The 15,642-nt window shown below is 33.8% G+C and overlaps 1 protein-coding gene across 3 annotated transcripts in view; it reads right to left on the reverse strand.

The window, feature by feature from the left end:
• GRID2 (glutamate ionotropic receptor delta type subunit 2) overlaps positions 1 to 15,642 on the reverse strand; it is a 1,472,825-nt gene that overhangs the window by 1,192,835 nt on the left and 264,348 nt on the right. The gene's annotated exons all lie outside the window — the stretch shown is intronic.

Here is a 15,642-nt window from a genome sequence, read left to right on the forward strand (position 1 = left end):
CTTTAAAAACCACTCGGATAGGCTTATTTGATAGGCATTGGCACCAGGCAGTCTCACATTGGTGAGAAAATGGTTGTAAAAACTTCACAATTCTCTGTGCCAAAGAAAAAAGAGAGTAGGCCTGGATAATTTAGAATTAGAAATAAAATATTCAATATGATTCATATTGATAAATATGTCTATAAATTATTTCCATAGCAGAATTTCATAGCAGAATTTCTTATAGAAGAACTATATATACGTGAGTCCTATTATGATTATTGTACTCTGCTAGGTATTTTACATACATATGCTCTTTAAATCTTTACTAAATTTTTAGAAGTAGATATTACAGATAACAAAATTGTGATTTAGAGAGCCAAAATGCAAATCAAGATTGGAATCCAAAGCGTGAGTTCTTTCCATTACAGCCACTGTTTGTGTTTCTATGTACCTCCGGATCTGGCACAATTAGGCATGAGAACTTGGCAGCGTCTGTCTGACCTGCAAGGGTCTGGAAATAAAGCAGCCAATGCCAAAAATTGAGAATTGACTAAGGCACTGTTTGGAACATAACTTGCAAAAGTATTTATAGCAAAATTCAGTGTTCCCGAACTTTTAATGAAATACCTTTCATTAGGTTAGTTGTAAAGTTATGGTACTTATCATCAAATACAGATTTTTTCAAGATTATGTTCACTGCTGATTTTCTATTCTTCTAATTAGCACTGGAAATTATTAGAATATTGCAATATCATTTAAGTGTCACTCTGCCCATTAATTAACCTGAGAGAAATCTGAGTAATGTCATCAATAGGCTACAAAGTTAAGCACAAAACTGAATTTTCCCTGTTCATCATTGCAAAGGCCTCAGTCTAAGTAAACTCAACTTGTTCTTTCCAAGGATATTTCATGTTGTTCCAGAGGAAAGAACTCACAAATGAGACCCTCTGGGCAAGAATGGATCATTAGGCTAATTATGAGAAATGGATCTAAAGCAAAACAAATCTTTAAAACCTTTGATCCAAACTTTGTCAGAGTTTAAAAAAAAAGTGTGCATCTAAATAAAAATAAATTACTAATTTTAACTTTTTATTTTATTATTTGTTTGTTTTAAAGATTTTATTTATGTATTTGAGAGAAAGAGAGAGAACACAAACAGGTTAGGAAAGTGAGAGGCAAGTTCCCTGCTGAGCAGTATACTTTTTTGCCTATTTAAGACAACTCACTATTTGTGTTAAGGTGTACCATAGGTCTATTCGCTCAGCCTTCTAGAGAATACAAAACCTCTCATAATAATGGTTTCATTAATATTTTGAATTATCAAACTGCCCAAGTCATAGCGCCACCAGAAAATTGCGATCTTCTAGGTATGCATTACTAGAACATGAATGATAATCACATTTTCTGTATTTGAAATAATTGAGGTAGAATATATATGTGAGGTCATCTAAATAATACAAGAACCTACCAACTCTTAATAGTAAGGTTAACGTAACAAAATAAGTGACATGGCATCCAAAATTGGGACTTAATGCAAAAAACACTATTTTCAATGAATGTGATAGCTACGTATCTTTTATGTCATAAATAATGAATGTTTTTGAATGTAAACAAAATGATGTAACCATACTATGATGCTTTGCTCTGACTAAACTCATCATCTTATACCTGGAATGTGTAAGATTGTACTGAATAGTTAAAATATGCATATTACATATTTCCTGCCTCCACAAAGAGAACATACCAAGCTCCATGAAGCAACTCAGGGCCTCCTGGGAAAGAGTGTGGAAGAAGCATATTAATCTATTTGTGTTACCTACTCTGTATGAAATATTTCCTATTTTTCAAATGCAAAAACAGAAGGAATTAAAGGAATTAGGGAAATATCATATGATTAGTTAGTAAGCCCCAAAAGTAAGTGGCGCTTGAAGTACGTTTGTAATACCTGTCTGGCCCACAAACCTATTTCTATTTCTCCAGCATTTCTCATGCATGTTCTATAGAAAGGTAATAGTACATGAAACAGGATGCAATTTTATGAAAGTTTTTGAAATGCTGGGTCAAAGAAGATGAACAAACTTTAATGTAGGACTTTCTAAAGCTTTTGATATGCCAATATTCTTTTTAAGCATCCAACAGTGAGATAGAATGTGTGACATTTTTCAAAATCATTTCACTTCAAAAATCCCATTTCAAATGGGGATATTCAAAGAACATTTTGGAAAATACTGTGCTATACTGTTATCTCTACCACAAGGTACTGGCAATATTCGAAAATGATTTCAAAGGAGGGTGTGATTCACCAGAAGTAGAGTAAAAAAAATAGAGAACTTTATGGAGAAGGAGGCCTTGTACAAGGCCTGGGAAAATAAATAGGATTTAAATGAGTAAAGTTCCAGGCAGGTAAAGGAATGTAAACAAAGGCACAGATTAACACTACATCTTTGTGAAACATTGATCAATAATTGACTAAAAAATATTGCAAAGGGCTTTAGCATCATTTGCCATTCCCCTTCCCCCCAAAATCAATATTTCATCCCCTGTTGTTTAAGGCTCAGGGTGTGGGCTGGGGAAAAAGAATAAGACTGCCTTAGAAGGGTGTGGCCAAATTATAAAAAGCTTCAAAAGAGAGAGAAACAAAATATTTACTCATTAACCTTATTAATAAAATCCATCTGGCATCTACCTACCCTCTAACAATGACTTTGTAGGGTGTGTGTGTGTGTGTGAAGGGTGCCCAAAGGGAGGATATCTCCAGAGCATGTGAGTAGAGATTTGATTTTGGACCTAATCCATGTCCATACTAGGAAGGAGTCCATCTGCCTCTTGCCAAGCAAGTTCCACTCTCCTGCTTTCTTCACCTTTTTCCTTTATCAGAACTGCCCCATTTTGAATCATAAAATATGCAAGAGACCTACCTCTCATTTAGAGCTCTTAAAATGTCACTTTCTTTCAATATGTCATTTGTTCAGCAATGATATAAAGACCAATATATTCTACTAATACAGACATTAGGAAATACAAAGAAAATTTCTTTTAGAGTAAATTAAGAGTTATAATTTTTTCTTTTTTTTTTTTGGCTTCAAATCAAATTGCAAAAAGCTTAACATTAGTAAAAACTTAAAATTAATTATAAGTTAATGATGATATCTTTCCACATGCATGAGCGCTTTGCAAACCTTGTGAGTTAGGACTGAAGCTCTGAGGTTCAGTAACTATTAACAGCTCCTCCTTTTATTTATACACAAATCTTCCCCTTAAGTAGGAATATTGTTATCAATGTAAAAAATGTGCAATTGATTCTTGTTTTAATATATGAATTGGGGCAGCCGGGGTGGCTCAGCAATTTAGCGCCACCATAGGCTCAGGGCATGATCCTGGAGACCCGGGATCGAGGCCCACATCAGGCTCCCTGCGTGGAGCCTGCTTCTCCCTCTGCCTGTGTCTCTGCCTCTCTTTCTCTCTGTGTCTCTCATGAATAAATAAATAAAATGTTATATGTATATATATATATATATGTATATATATGTATATATATATATGAATTGGTAATTACTTATGTGGAAATATTTGCTCTTTCTTCTAGTTTATGCATAGCCAGCAGTCTTAATGGGATTATCTTCAGCCTATGTTTGATTATTTTTTTATTTCTACCTTTTTTTGATTATGGTAGACAATGAAGTATTTGTAAAACTGGTAAGAATAATAATAAGAACAAGAAGGTATTTCTCATGGGACGCCTGGGTGGCTCAATGGTTGAGCATTTGCCTTTGGATCAGGGGGTAATCCCGGATTCTCGGGAATGAGTCTCACATCGGGCTCCTTGCATGGAGCCTGTTTCCTCTCCCTCTGTGTCTCTGGCCTCTCTTTCTGTGTCTCTCGTGAATGAATAAACAACAACAACAAAAAAAAAGTCTCTCTCAGAGTTAGATACTGATTGTGGTTTCAGTAATCAGCTTATAATAGTTGATAGTAGGATGTCTACATACAATACATATACTCTTTAAAAATATGTTAGTGAATGCTATGCATAACACAAGCATATGAAAATATATTTGTATAATATCCACCAAACTGTTGATATACAATAAGATTAAATTAAGCAAAATAGGGATAATTTACTTACAGATTATGGTTTACTATAACTTAATCATAATATGGAGCAAATAATGAAATGAAATTTTCCTAAAAGATGTTATTTTTTAAAAGGTGAACATAAATCAAGTGGAATAAAGAAAACAGCTAATGGTAAAATGAATATGGAATAGGGTTCCAGCCACAATAAATGTATTAAAGGTTTTACTCATCTCTTAAGAGATATAAAAGCAGTCATTGTCTCATCTTCTGTTGACCTTTGCCACAAATATATTTGAGATCAGTTCCTCCAGGCGCACTATCAGTTCTAGTAATGGATTCATTATTTCCACCCATCTTGCAACAAATATTCGTTAAATGTGCCCTACATGTAAAGCTCAGTGATGGACACTGGGAATACAAATGACTAGAGAATTTATGAACTGGTAGTACCCAGATGATAACCTAACTGTCATAAAATGTAGTATCTGATAGGGTCTTTGATAAAAACACAAAGAAACAAAAAATAAAGACTTATTGGGGAGATCAGAAGTGGAAGGATTTTTTTAAAGATTTTATTTATTTATTCATGAGAGACACAGAAAGAGAGACATAGACATAGGCAGAGGGAGATTCAGGCTCCCTGTGGGGAGCCTGATGCCCAACCTGATTCCAGGACCGGGGGATCACAACCTGAGCCAGAGAGGCTCAACCACTGAGCCACCCAGGTGCTCTAGTAGGAGGATTATAACTAGCAGAGCTCACTGGGAAAATCTTGTTAGAGAAGGAAGCATTTGACCAGACTTGAAGAATTAATTAGATTTTTATTTTATTTTTTTAAGATTTATTTATTTTTATTTATTTACTTTTGTAGAGAGAGAGAGAGAGAGAGAGAGGGAGGGAGGGAGGGAGAGAGGTAGAGACACAGGAGGGAGAAGCAGGCTCCATACCGGGAGCCCGACGTGGGACTTGATCCCGGACTCCAGGATCGTGCCCTGGGCCAAAGGCAGGCGCTAAACTGCTGAGCTACCCAGGGATCCCCTAGTTAGATTTTTAAAAAATTTTTGAAATGAGGAAGTGTGAATTTCAAGTGTAATAAATGCTTCTTGCATACTATAAGAAATACAGTGCTTCTAGCATGTACTACTAGAAAAAAAGTGCAAATGCTTGCCACAAGTTTCATGAGAGCTTAACATAGGAGTCTGGCCTTTTTTAAAAAATAAGGAATAGGATGATATCAAAGTGTTTTGAAAAGAAGAATGACATCTTCAGAATACAGCCTGTTCATTGCCATGGCTATAACCCAGTCAATGTCTCCAGCATCTACATAGACAGGTGCATAAAATTGCTAATTGATCTGTCTTTCCTCCATTCTTTCAAACTATGTGTGTATATATCATGATATTGTACAAAACGATGGGATTTTAAAAGATGACATCTATGATGCTCCATCTCATTTCCAAGGAGCAATGTTATGCATTACCAAGCATTTTGGGAAGGGTTGGGAAATTAGAGAAACCTATTGATTCCAAAAATATAGTCAATCTTTCAGGCTGAGATTTTAAACTCCACTCTCAGATTTGACTTGACAAGGCATAGATTGACTATAAGAATACCATTAAAATTAGTCTAGTTCTGTGATTCTATGCAAAGTATATGCAGCATATTTTCAACGACTGCACGACACCAAGGTTCCTTAGAATGTAGCAAGTATGCATATATTTATAGAGAATACTGACAATTTGGTTTTATTTCAGCATCTGTTAATGTATGCTAAGATAAGCCTGCTGCCTGTTGAAGAACATTCCCCTATGAAGAGGCCCACAAGGCAAGGAAGTGATGTCCCTAGCCAACTGCCAGTGAGAACTTAAAACTTGCCAATAGCCTGGTGAATAAGCTTGGAGTTGGACCCTCCCAAAATTGCACCTTGAGATGACTGTAGTGCTGGTCAGCACCTTGACTGCAACCTTGGGAAGGACCTTGAACCAGTCACCCAGCTAGATACTACTTAGATTCCTGCCCCACAGAAACTATGAGATAATAAATGTTTGTGTTATAAGCCACTCAGTTTCGAGTAATGGGTTAAACATGAGCAGATTACTACTATATTGCAAAAATCAAACACAAAAATAATTCAATGGAAATTAGCTTAAGTTGCCTTTTATTTCAAATAAAGCCCAATTTTGTAATTAAGTATGATTATTTGTTAAATCATTGAAGGGCAAATGTATTTACATGTATTTTGTATTAGCTGAAATACGCTTTTAATTTTTAAATTAAAGCTTTCTTGGATCTGAGAAAAAAGAATCAATCTTTAATTATGCAAATTATATAAAAATGGGCATTATTTTGGAAAATCTTTAGAACATACAGTGATCATGTGGAGGTGTTTTTTGGTTGTTTGGTTGTTGTTGTTGTTGTTATCAGAATTTGACACCTTTGCAAGGAAATTCTACTCAAGACGCCTTTATACTCTTGACGCTTTTTCTCATCTTAGAACCTACAAATGGTCCACAACCAAGCCTTACAGTTTTCCCTGTAGATCACATCTCAACTTAGATTTGAGTTCCTCTCAGGTTCCACTGTCATGGGTCAGAGAGGCCGAAGAATTTAAATTATTGAAGTGAAGTAGAGAAGAAGAATAGATGCTTGTAAGGTAGGGACTCTGCAGCAGTCATCCCTGAGGACCATCTGCCAAAGAATTTAGAGCTCACTGTGGCAGCCTCTAACAACTGAGAGAAAAGTGAGAAGGGTGAAATACAAACTTTTGATAGAAAAAAGAAATCAAAATAATAAAAAAACTTTACAGAAGTGAGGAGCATCTGTGGTACAATATGCAACATCACACCCCTGATATTTGAAGATAACTCCATCCTCAACATGGCTGGGAAGCCAAATCTCAAATCTGAGAAGACAGGAAATGTGAAAGCCATCTTTATTTCTGACAAATCACAAATGAGAAGATAAAAGGTTCTAAAACTTGCCAATATGCAATTAAGTAAATTTCATCCCAATATTTTAGGAAGTTCTTCTTTATTTTCCTTCATTGCCAAACTCCTAGAAGGTATGATTCATGCCAAATGCCTTCATTTTCTCACCATCATTTCCCTGAGTTTCTTTTGCAATCTGGTATCATCCTTAACAGTACTGAAATGGGTTCTCACTATCCTCAATGAAATTAAAGATAAGCTCCTTATCCTCCCAAATATTACTTGAAATTTCTGGAGCTCTGACTCTGAAATTACTTCCCTCATCTTCAAACTTTATGATTTTTGTGATATAAATTATCCTCCTTTATTTCTAGTTACATTATGTCTTATTGCTACTTTATTTCAACCCAAACCCTAACTGCAGATATCTCTCATGGCTTAATCTAATCTTTCATTTTCTGCTCTCTCTTGACATTCAAGCTCTTAAACAAACTATGCCTTCCACACCATCAGGATATTAAAGATATTTTGACTCCTGGATTTAGCATCTGAGACTCGCTTTCTTTAATATATTAAGGTAACTATGCTTCCAAATTTTTCCTCACGCAACTCGCATAACTAGAACCCACTTTCAAAATCATCCCTTTCTCTCTGCTTTTGAAAAATACCTCCCGTTTTTATATTACTTAATTTTATGAGGCAATTACAATTTAATCTTTGCTGTCTTTTTATTTCGTAAATGTGTTCATTGACTCTCTTATCGACAACAAAATCAATCTACCATAATTTGGTTAGTTCAAAACAAAGGACAGGAGGTGATAAAACCAAGGATATAAAAAAAGTGTCCAAGATAACACAGATATGCAATGGAACAGTAGGTGTGTACTAGATCATCAGATGCTTGATTCAGATTCTGTTCAGATTGAGAAGAAAATTTATACTGATCATTTATCTTAGTAGTTACTGCCAGTAATATCTACTTTTACTGTAACTTATTTTTACATATTAGTCCACTATAATAAACAAAATATTTTGCATAAGGTAAAGTGAAAAATGTCCCATGTATTGTTTTTATTCCATCAAAAATTATATTAGCTGTAAATAATTTCTGAGAGTCAGGATGACAAGCAAATTACCTGATTAAATCTTCTCAGCACTACTGTGTTTTCATGTCTCTGACATAAACTTTCCTAAATGAAAATTTCCCAATTTTTTTTTTATCATTTTGCCTACAAATTTGCAACAATTTTCTTTAGTGAGACATTATACTTGTACAGAACTTTATATATTTCCAAGGGCTGGAAAAAACTTAAAACTCAGATTTCATGTGTATTTATTACGTTAGAATAGATTGTTTGTTGTCTTCTAAACCATGTTATTCCTTCCATTTTCTGTATTATATTTTTCATAAAGTATGTCACTATAGATTTAACCTCACATTAATTAACATACTACTTACATTAAGGTCTAGAATATTGGTAGCAGCATGGTATTTACCTAAGTGCACATTACTTATTCATTGGCTGCTTTCCTGCCAGGGACAAACACTCTCCTGTATTATCAGTCTTTGCTTTTCTCTTTTTAATTTATTTATCAGTATATATGCACCCCTCTCTCTTTCATTGTTTTAAATTTTTGTGCAAGTCTGCCCACAAAGGACATATTCTGACATACCTGGTGGTATTCTCAATTGAGAAGAGCTAGTTGGGTGTAGAAAGGGGAGAGACTGGAGTTGTTCAGCAAAGTGAAGAATTAAGTAGACCTATTATGTTGTCATTTTAAGTAATGCTCCATGTTCTCTAACCCAACTTTTATCAGTACTAAAGCTGAAATTAAGCCTTTATTTGTCTGGGACTTTATTTGTTGATCCCTCAAACCTTCTACCTTCCTATGTGTTACTGTAGAACCTCTTATCCTTTCCCTCAAATTCTTAAAAGTCATCTTTCTACTTGAGTTTTAGAATCTGTTCCAAAAGATATTAAGAAAATGTCCTCTCATAGCAAATCTTACATTCTCCCTCCAATTCAGGCTCTTCCTTCTCTTTGTCTATCATTTATCTCACTAATTTCTCATTTGAATATTTATTTCCTATATCTACTTGACACTATTCTGCTGTCAAACTTTCACTGTCACTATGTCTTCCTGAAACACTCCTTTCTTAATCCACTGTCCTTTACTACACTACACTATCAAATGTAACAAACAATTTCCTTTTTATAAAATTATCTTTCCTCAGCTCCCACTTTTCTGCCTTCTCTACTAATGCTAGTGTAGACATGTGTTTCTTTTAAATTTCCTTTTTCTCATTAGTTCCTAGGATACTGCCACTATTTTCTTTTCTTTCCCCTTTTGTCCATTCTGTATCCCAGTGTAAACATTCTCTCATGTTCAGTATTTGGTCTTTTCATTTTTTTTTTAATTTTTTTTTTTATTTATTTATGATAGTCACAGAGAGAGAGAGAGAGAGAGAGGCAGAGACACAGGCAGAGGGAGAAGCAGGCTCCATGCACCGGGAGCCCGATGTGGGATTCGATCCCGGGTCTCCAGGATCGCGCCCTGGGCCAAAGGCAGGCGCCAAACCGCTGCGCCACCCAGGGATCCCAGTATTTGGTCTTTTCAATATTGCATTAGATATCTGATTCTTCTTCATAGTTCATACTAAGCCCTGCTAACTCCAAATACATGATGCTACTTTTTCTTCTAACTTCAGTTTGAAACTTCATCTCATATGCATCTATCACCTCAAAATCAACCTCACCCAAACTGAAATTGTCAATGCTTCCTCCAAAACTGCCCACCTTATAATGTTTCTATTTCCATTTTGTCATTGCCTCAGGATTAAAATTACCGTTTCTTTTTCCTCTCCTACTTTCTATTTGAGAGAGAACCATCCCTTATATTTCTTACTTAATGTGTTACTCATAACTATGAAATCTTCCACATTCCTGACAGCATCCTCCCAGCCCAAACCCTTCTCATTTCATGCCCGGACTACTCCAGCAGTTTTAGCCTCTAGTCCCACCAATGCAAAATATGTATAATTATCTGATATTATGATTGATCATGTTGTCTATGTTTGTACTAGTGTCTTATGATTTATAAATTCTTTCTTCTTACAGTGTAAGTCCACTAATTTACCTCCAAGATCCCTATTAATGCCTGGACATTTATGTGTTCAATAAATGTTGATTGCATGAATGAAATATAATAAGTGAATGATTGGATGAATGAATGAATAAAACAAATTTAATCCACCCAGGTATTGAGATATACAATTTATCTGTCAATGAGATAAGGCAGGTACTATTAGTGCATTCTTTATTTGATGAAATTAGTTTTAAAGAAGTTAAATGCTACAGACTTCTAAGAGGCAGATTCTGGGCTAGATCCCATGATATATGACAATGCTTTATGTCTCTTTAACATAATATTTCTCATACCATATTTCAATATTTTAAGCAAATCTTCACGGTATTAGTACTGAATACAGATAAGAGAATACACACACACATACACACACACGCATGTATGTTTGATTTCAAGATTCTTATTTGTTGGTTTACAGATAACACAGTTAATTACTTAACCTCTCTGGACAAACAAAAATGATAAAATCTATCCTTCCCAGTTCATAGAGGAGGGAAAATGTGCCATATGAAAATCTAAGATATAAAGTAGTATGCACACTATGCTGTGAAACATGTTTCCAATTATTTCCATTTAACCAATCTGATGAAAACAACCAAGATGATGTTATTTTTATCATAAAAATTATTTTTATTTATCTTAGGAAAGTTGACTGATTTTTAAATTAAGTTTTTAAATTCTGAGATTAGTCTCTGTAATTTAACTGGCTACATTAAACTACAAACATTTTTATACTGCTTAAATTCTGATGTAATCCTTTACATATAAATACTATTTATCTTATCATAATGGATTTGGTTCAAATATTAAGAGTTTTTAATGTGGATAGAAGAGATAGCTCTAAAGTAAGGAAATCCGTGAGCACAGGACTATTTGATTCTACATGTTCCCAATCTTTCTTGAGTTTGGCACTTTGTAGTGTAACTGATTCTTCTTTTTATTTCATCGTAGTTATGACACATGAAAAGTCAGTCCTCTTATTAGGATCTTCTCAGTGCTGTGAAGTGCTCTGAAAGTATTGAAGGTGCCCTCAATTAGGCTGAGAAAACAAGGATTCCAGAGCAAGCTTTTCACAGCCTCAGACAGAAAGCCCTTCTAAATTGGTCTGCATATTTTTAGAATAAATAATCATAAATAAACATGCGTTACATTTATACCCATAAGAAAGTCAGATTAAACTCAAGATTTTGAAAAGTGTCGTCTCTAAATCTATTCAACCTTCTAAAGAAGAGATTTTGTTACATTTAATGGTAGGTGTCTAATGAACATCTGTGGAATATGGACTTAAAAGAATGGATTGACAGTTCTTAACATATGATCATAAACTAAATATGTGTCACACAATTCCTCCTTTTATAAATAAGAATTATTCTACACCTCACAGATGTTCATTACATATTTCATAAACACTCAGAGACACAATGTAATTTACGTGTTCATATTTAGAGTTTCCTAAATTTCAGCAAAAATTAGAAACTGGATTCCAAGAGTATAGGTCTTGATTATAATCATGAAGTACTGAAATGAAACATTTTTGTATGTCATCTTTTTGCATGGTAAAATCACTGTTTATCTGTATACCGTATGTATATCAATGTTTTGTTATGGCAATTGAGATAAGATATAAAATGTTTAACTTTCTCACTGTAATTTATGGTAGTTTCATTAGGAATTTATCATTCACAAAATATTTCATTTTACTTAAAGAGTTCTTCTTAATATTATATAGGTATCTCTTGAGTTTTTCCCTAGAAAGAAATTAAAGAACAATGGAATAGCATATCTTGTTAAGAGAATAAATATTTTTTTATCTATTAGCATGTCTTCTAGAGTTGTTATAGGGCATATAGGTTATACAGAATATCAAATACCATATATGTACATGACTAGTAGGTTTTTAAGAAGAATAAGGGGCATCCTTTTTTAAGCTATAAAAGTATGCACGTACATACATACTTTAGGAACAACTTATGTGTAAACTAAACTGCAAGTCATTGTCTTTTTGAAATACAAGTAACAGAAAAAATAAAAATGCCTTAAATTCTAGGTTTTCTTCTTGCTTTTCCTTTTTTTCTTAAAGATCTCTGGCTAAAATATTTCTTAGATTCCTTAAACTTGAATAGTCATTCAATGACATTTCTCATTCAATGGCATTAATTTGATCCTGCATCACTTGAGAATCACATTCTAGAAAAGTTTCCCAAACAAGGATGTGCCAAATTGCTGGAAGTGTGAGCGATGTGTATGAATGTTGTGAGTGAAGAAAGATAAAAATGTGATTCAATACATGGAGAGGAGATGATTTAATATAAATAGAAATGGTGGCAAGGTGTAGTAGAAAAATCCCTGGGTTTGACCATAACTCAGTTTTGATACTTATGATGATGCAGAACTTATCATTGCTGGGCCTCTTTCTTCATTTTTGAAAAGGCAGTAATGCCTTTTGAAATGAAAGGAAAAAATACCTTTTATATTAAACAAATACTTAAGTATCTGCTATGAGCCAGGTTATGTCTTATATGCAGAAAATACTTTAGTAACACAAATAAACATAGTCTCTCACTTTTGATACATAAAACTATGGGGACATGGTAAAGTACAGATACCACTACAATACAGGATGTTGTTAGTACAGTGAATAAAGTAGAGTGCATGCAAAGTATGACAATTGGTTCAACTGGGAAGACAGGTGATCTGGTAAGAAGTACCCACAAATCTGAGAGCTGAAGGATGGCACTAGGGAAGAATCAGTGGGGAGAAGAGAAATATATTGACTCAAAAAAGCAGATTCCATAAAATTTGATGATTATCCAAGTTGGGGGATAAAAGGCAGGGCAAGGCTGAGGAGGTTTTTCAAATTTCTAATCATGATATCTACATGAAGAGTAGGATTAAATCATGAATTGGTCAGTCAGGAGAAGTCTAGTACAGAATTGGATATATGGATCTGAAGAAAATAAAGACTAAGTCTGAGCTAGAAGTGTCATTTTAGGACCCTACAGCAAATATAGGGTCATAAAATCCATGGGAATAAAGCAGATGACCCTGAAATGCCTGTAGAATAAGAAGGAAGGAGGATCTATGTCAGAACCTGAAGAATACTAACATTGAAAGGATAGAAAAGGGAATAGTCTGAAAGGACATAGGAAGAGCAGTCAGGATGAAAGAGTAAATGAGGAGAAGGTAATGTTATAGAGATTAAGGAGAGCATTTCCAGATTAGAAAGTGAACACATACCTTTCGTTTATACACAGTACTTTATATAACATATCAAGTATGGCAAAGACAGAAAAGCAGTTAACTGATATGGCAAACACTGAAAACCAGGAGCCTTCTGGAGAGACTGGCAAATATAAGAGAGATGATAACTGAACAAACAGAGGTTAATAAGGCTCCCAGAGTGATGTCAGTGGACAAGAACATGTCAGTGTGCAAGGACAGTTTTTTCTGACATTTGGTTGTGAAAGGAAGAAAGGCTAAGCCCTGTGTAATATGGGGAAAGCTTAAATCTTACACAGTGTGGAGTACTCCCTTCTATTCCTCATATAGAAGTAAGGTTATATTTGAGTAAGGTTTTCTCATTCCTTTACTAGATACGAAAAAAAAGAAAAAAACACTTTTTTTTTTTCTGATCCGGAATTGTAACAAAAAAAGAATCTACTGACACTGAGAGTTGTTATGTGACACAATAACCCACCACAGGAGTTCATAATACACTAAAGAGCTAGAAAAGTCTGATTCAGAATCCAATTATTTTCCCCAAGGCTTAATACACATTATCCAATGTAAATAATTATGACCAAGGGGATAAGTCTGTTATTTCTCTATCCCCTTGTTTAGTCTTTATTAACTACACATTATTACTTAAGTACCAATTCTCTCTTAATTAAAAAAGAAAAAAAAAACTAAAAACAACTTAATGCTAACTAGCTAAGATACAGCTGCAAATCTAAAGACAGTTTCACCTAAGTTTAGATATATTTATTTAGATATTCCTGACCTCTTAAAAATGTTTTTGTCCTGAATAAAATTAAATAATTATAACCAAACAAAATACTTAAAAGCATGTCATTGAATAATTGATACTATGGCTAATTCCTTCTAATTACCTAAATGAATTCAAACTATTAACAAAATTGGATTTAATGCTTTAAAATTTTTTTCTTGGCTTTTTTACTCTCCAACTCTCAAAACTACTCTATGATCATTGAAATCTTAAAGTAACCATGGCAATGAATTCACATCTGTCAATGTATTATTCCATGTTTTTGATAAAGATACTTGGAATACAATGTATTGAAAATAATTTTTAGGTATTTTCTAAAGTTTAAAATGGGTGTGACATTTTCACATTAAAGATAATTTGTACTGGATTATTTGATAAAGGTATCTTTTTTGGGGGGAGGGAGAATCAAAAAATCTTTGCTCCCAACATCTATCATTAGTTCTTTCCTACCTTCATAAAATAAGAGCTTCCTATCAAATTTTACTATCAAATTTGGTTCAATTCAAAGTGACTGACTGCCTGCTATATGGAGAGCATGGTGCTGAGCCTAGACATATAAACATAAGGAAGACATGGAACTTTTCCTTCCAAAGTAATACATCCAACTTAACATACTACTCTTTTTTATTGATAATCTTGGTTTTGTCCTTTCCATTCTTTTTATACTTCTGAATACTGCTACTGAACAGGGTAAATTTCAGAGTGTTATATTATTCCAAAGGTCCTTCAGTTCCCTGTATCTTCCTGGATTTTCTGGATTTATCCTTTTTTTTTTTTCCAGACTTCCTTATTGTCTGAAATTCAAGAGAATTCAGGTATTGTAAGTTCTTTTTCTATTTAATTCTGTTTCTTAAAATGCATTTTTAAGTATATATTGCCGATTTTCTCCTTTCCTTTTAAAGAATTCTGAATTATGTGATCATGTAGTTATTTCCACTGAGGTTTTCATCATTTTCATAACTTCAATTAATTCTTCCCTACTTGTAGGATCCAATTACGTGTGAGAACAAAAAAGTTGCAAGCTGCGAATATGTGAGGTTTACTGGCACATAATGAAATCAAAACAAAACAAAAGAAATAAATTCCCCTTCAGGGTCCTTAACTGTTACCCCAAATAACAATAAAAGTTAAGTGCTTTATTTTCCAGTCTTGTTAAAACAAAATTTTAAATATTTTTCAGGTTTGTTTGTTTGGTTTTTTTTTAGTTTTAGTTTTTGTTTTGCTTTGTTACTTTGTAAGTATATAAACTGAAAATGTCACAATGTCATCTACATTCCAAATAAACCTTTCTCCATTTGGTTAAGTATTAGAATTTTAAGACATTTTTAAATCTCATGGATTTAAAATTGCTTTTGATTGTTTAAAATGTTTTAAAGAACTGATATTTTCATTTTTATTTTTTAAAGAGTTTATTTATTTGACAGAGAAAGAGTACAACTAGGGGGAGCAGCAGGCAGAGGGAGAGAGATAAGCCGACTCTGCACTGAGCACAGTGCCCAATGT

Source organism: Vulpes vulpes, chromosome 4 (assembly GCF_048418805.1).
Source record: "Vulpes vulpes isolate BD-2025 chromosome 4, VulVul3, whole genome shotgun sequence".
Lineage (NCBI taxonomy): Eukaryota > Metazoa > Chordata > Mammalia > Carnivora > Canidae > Vulpes > Vulpes vulpes.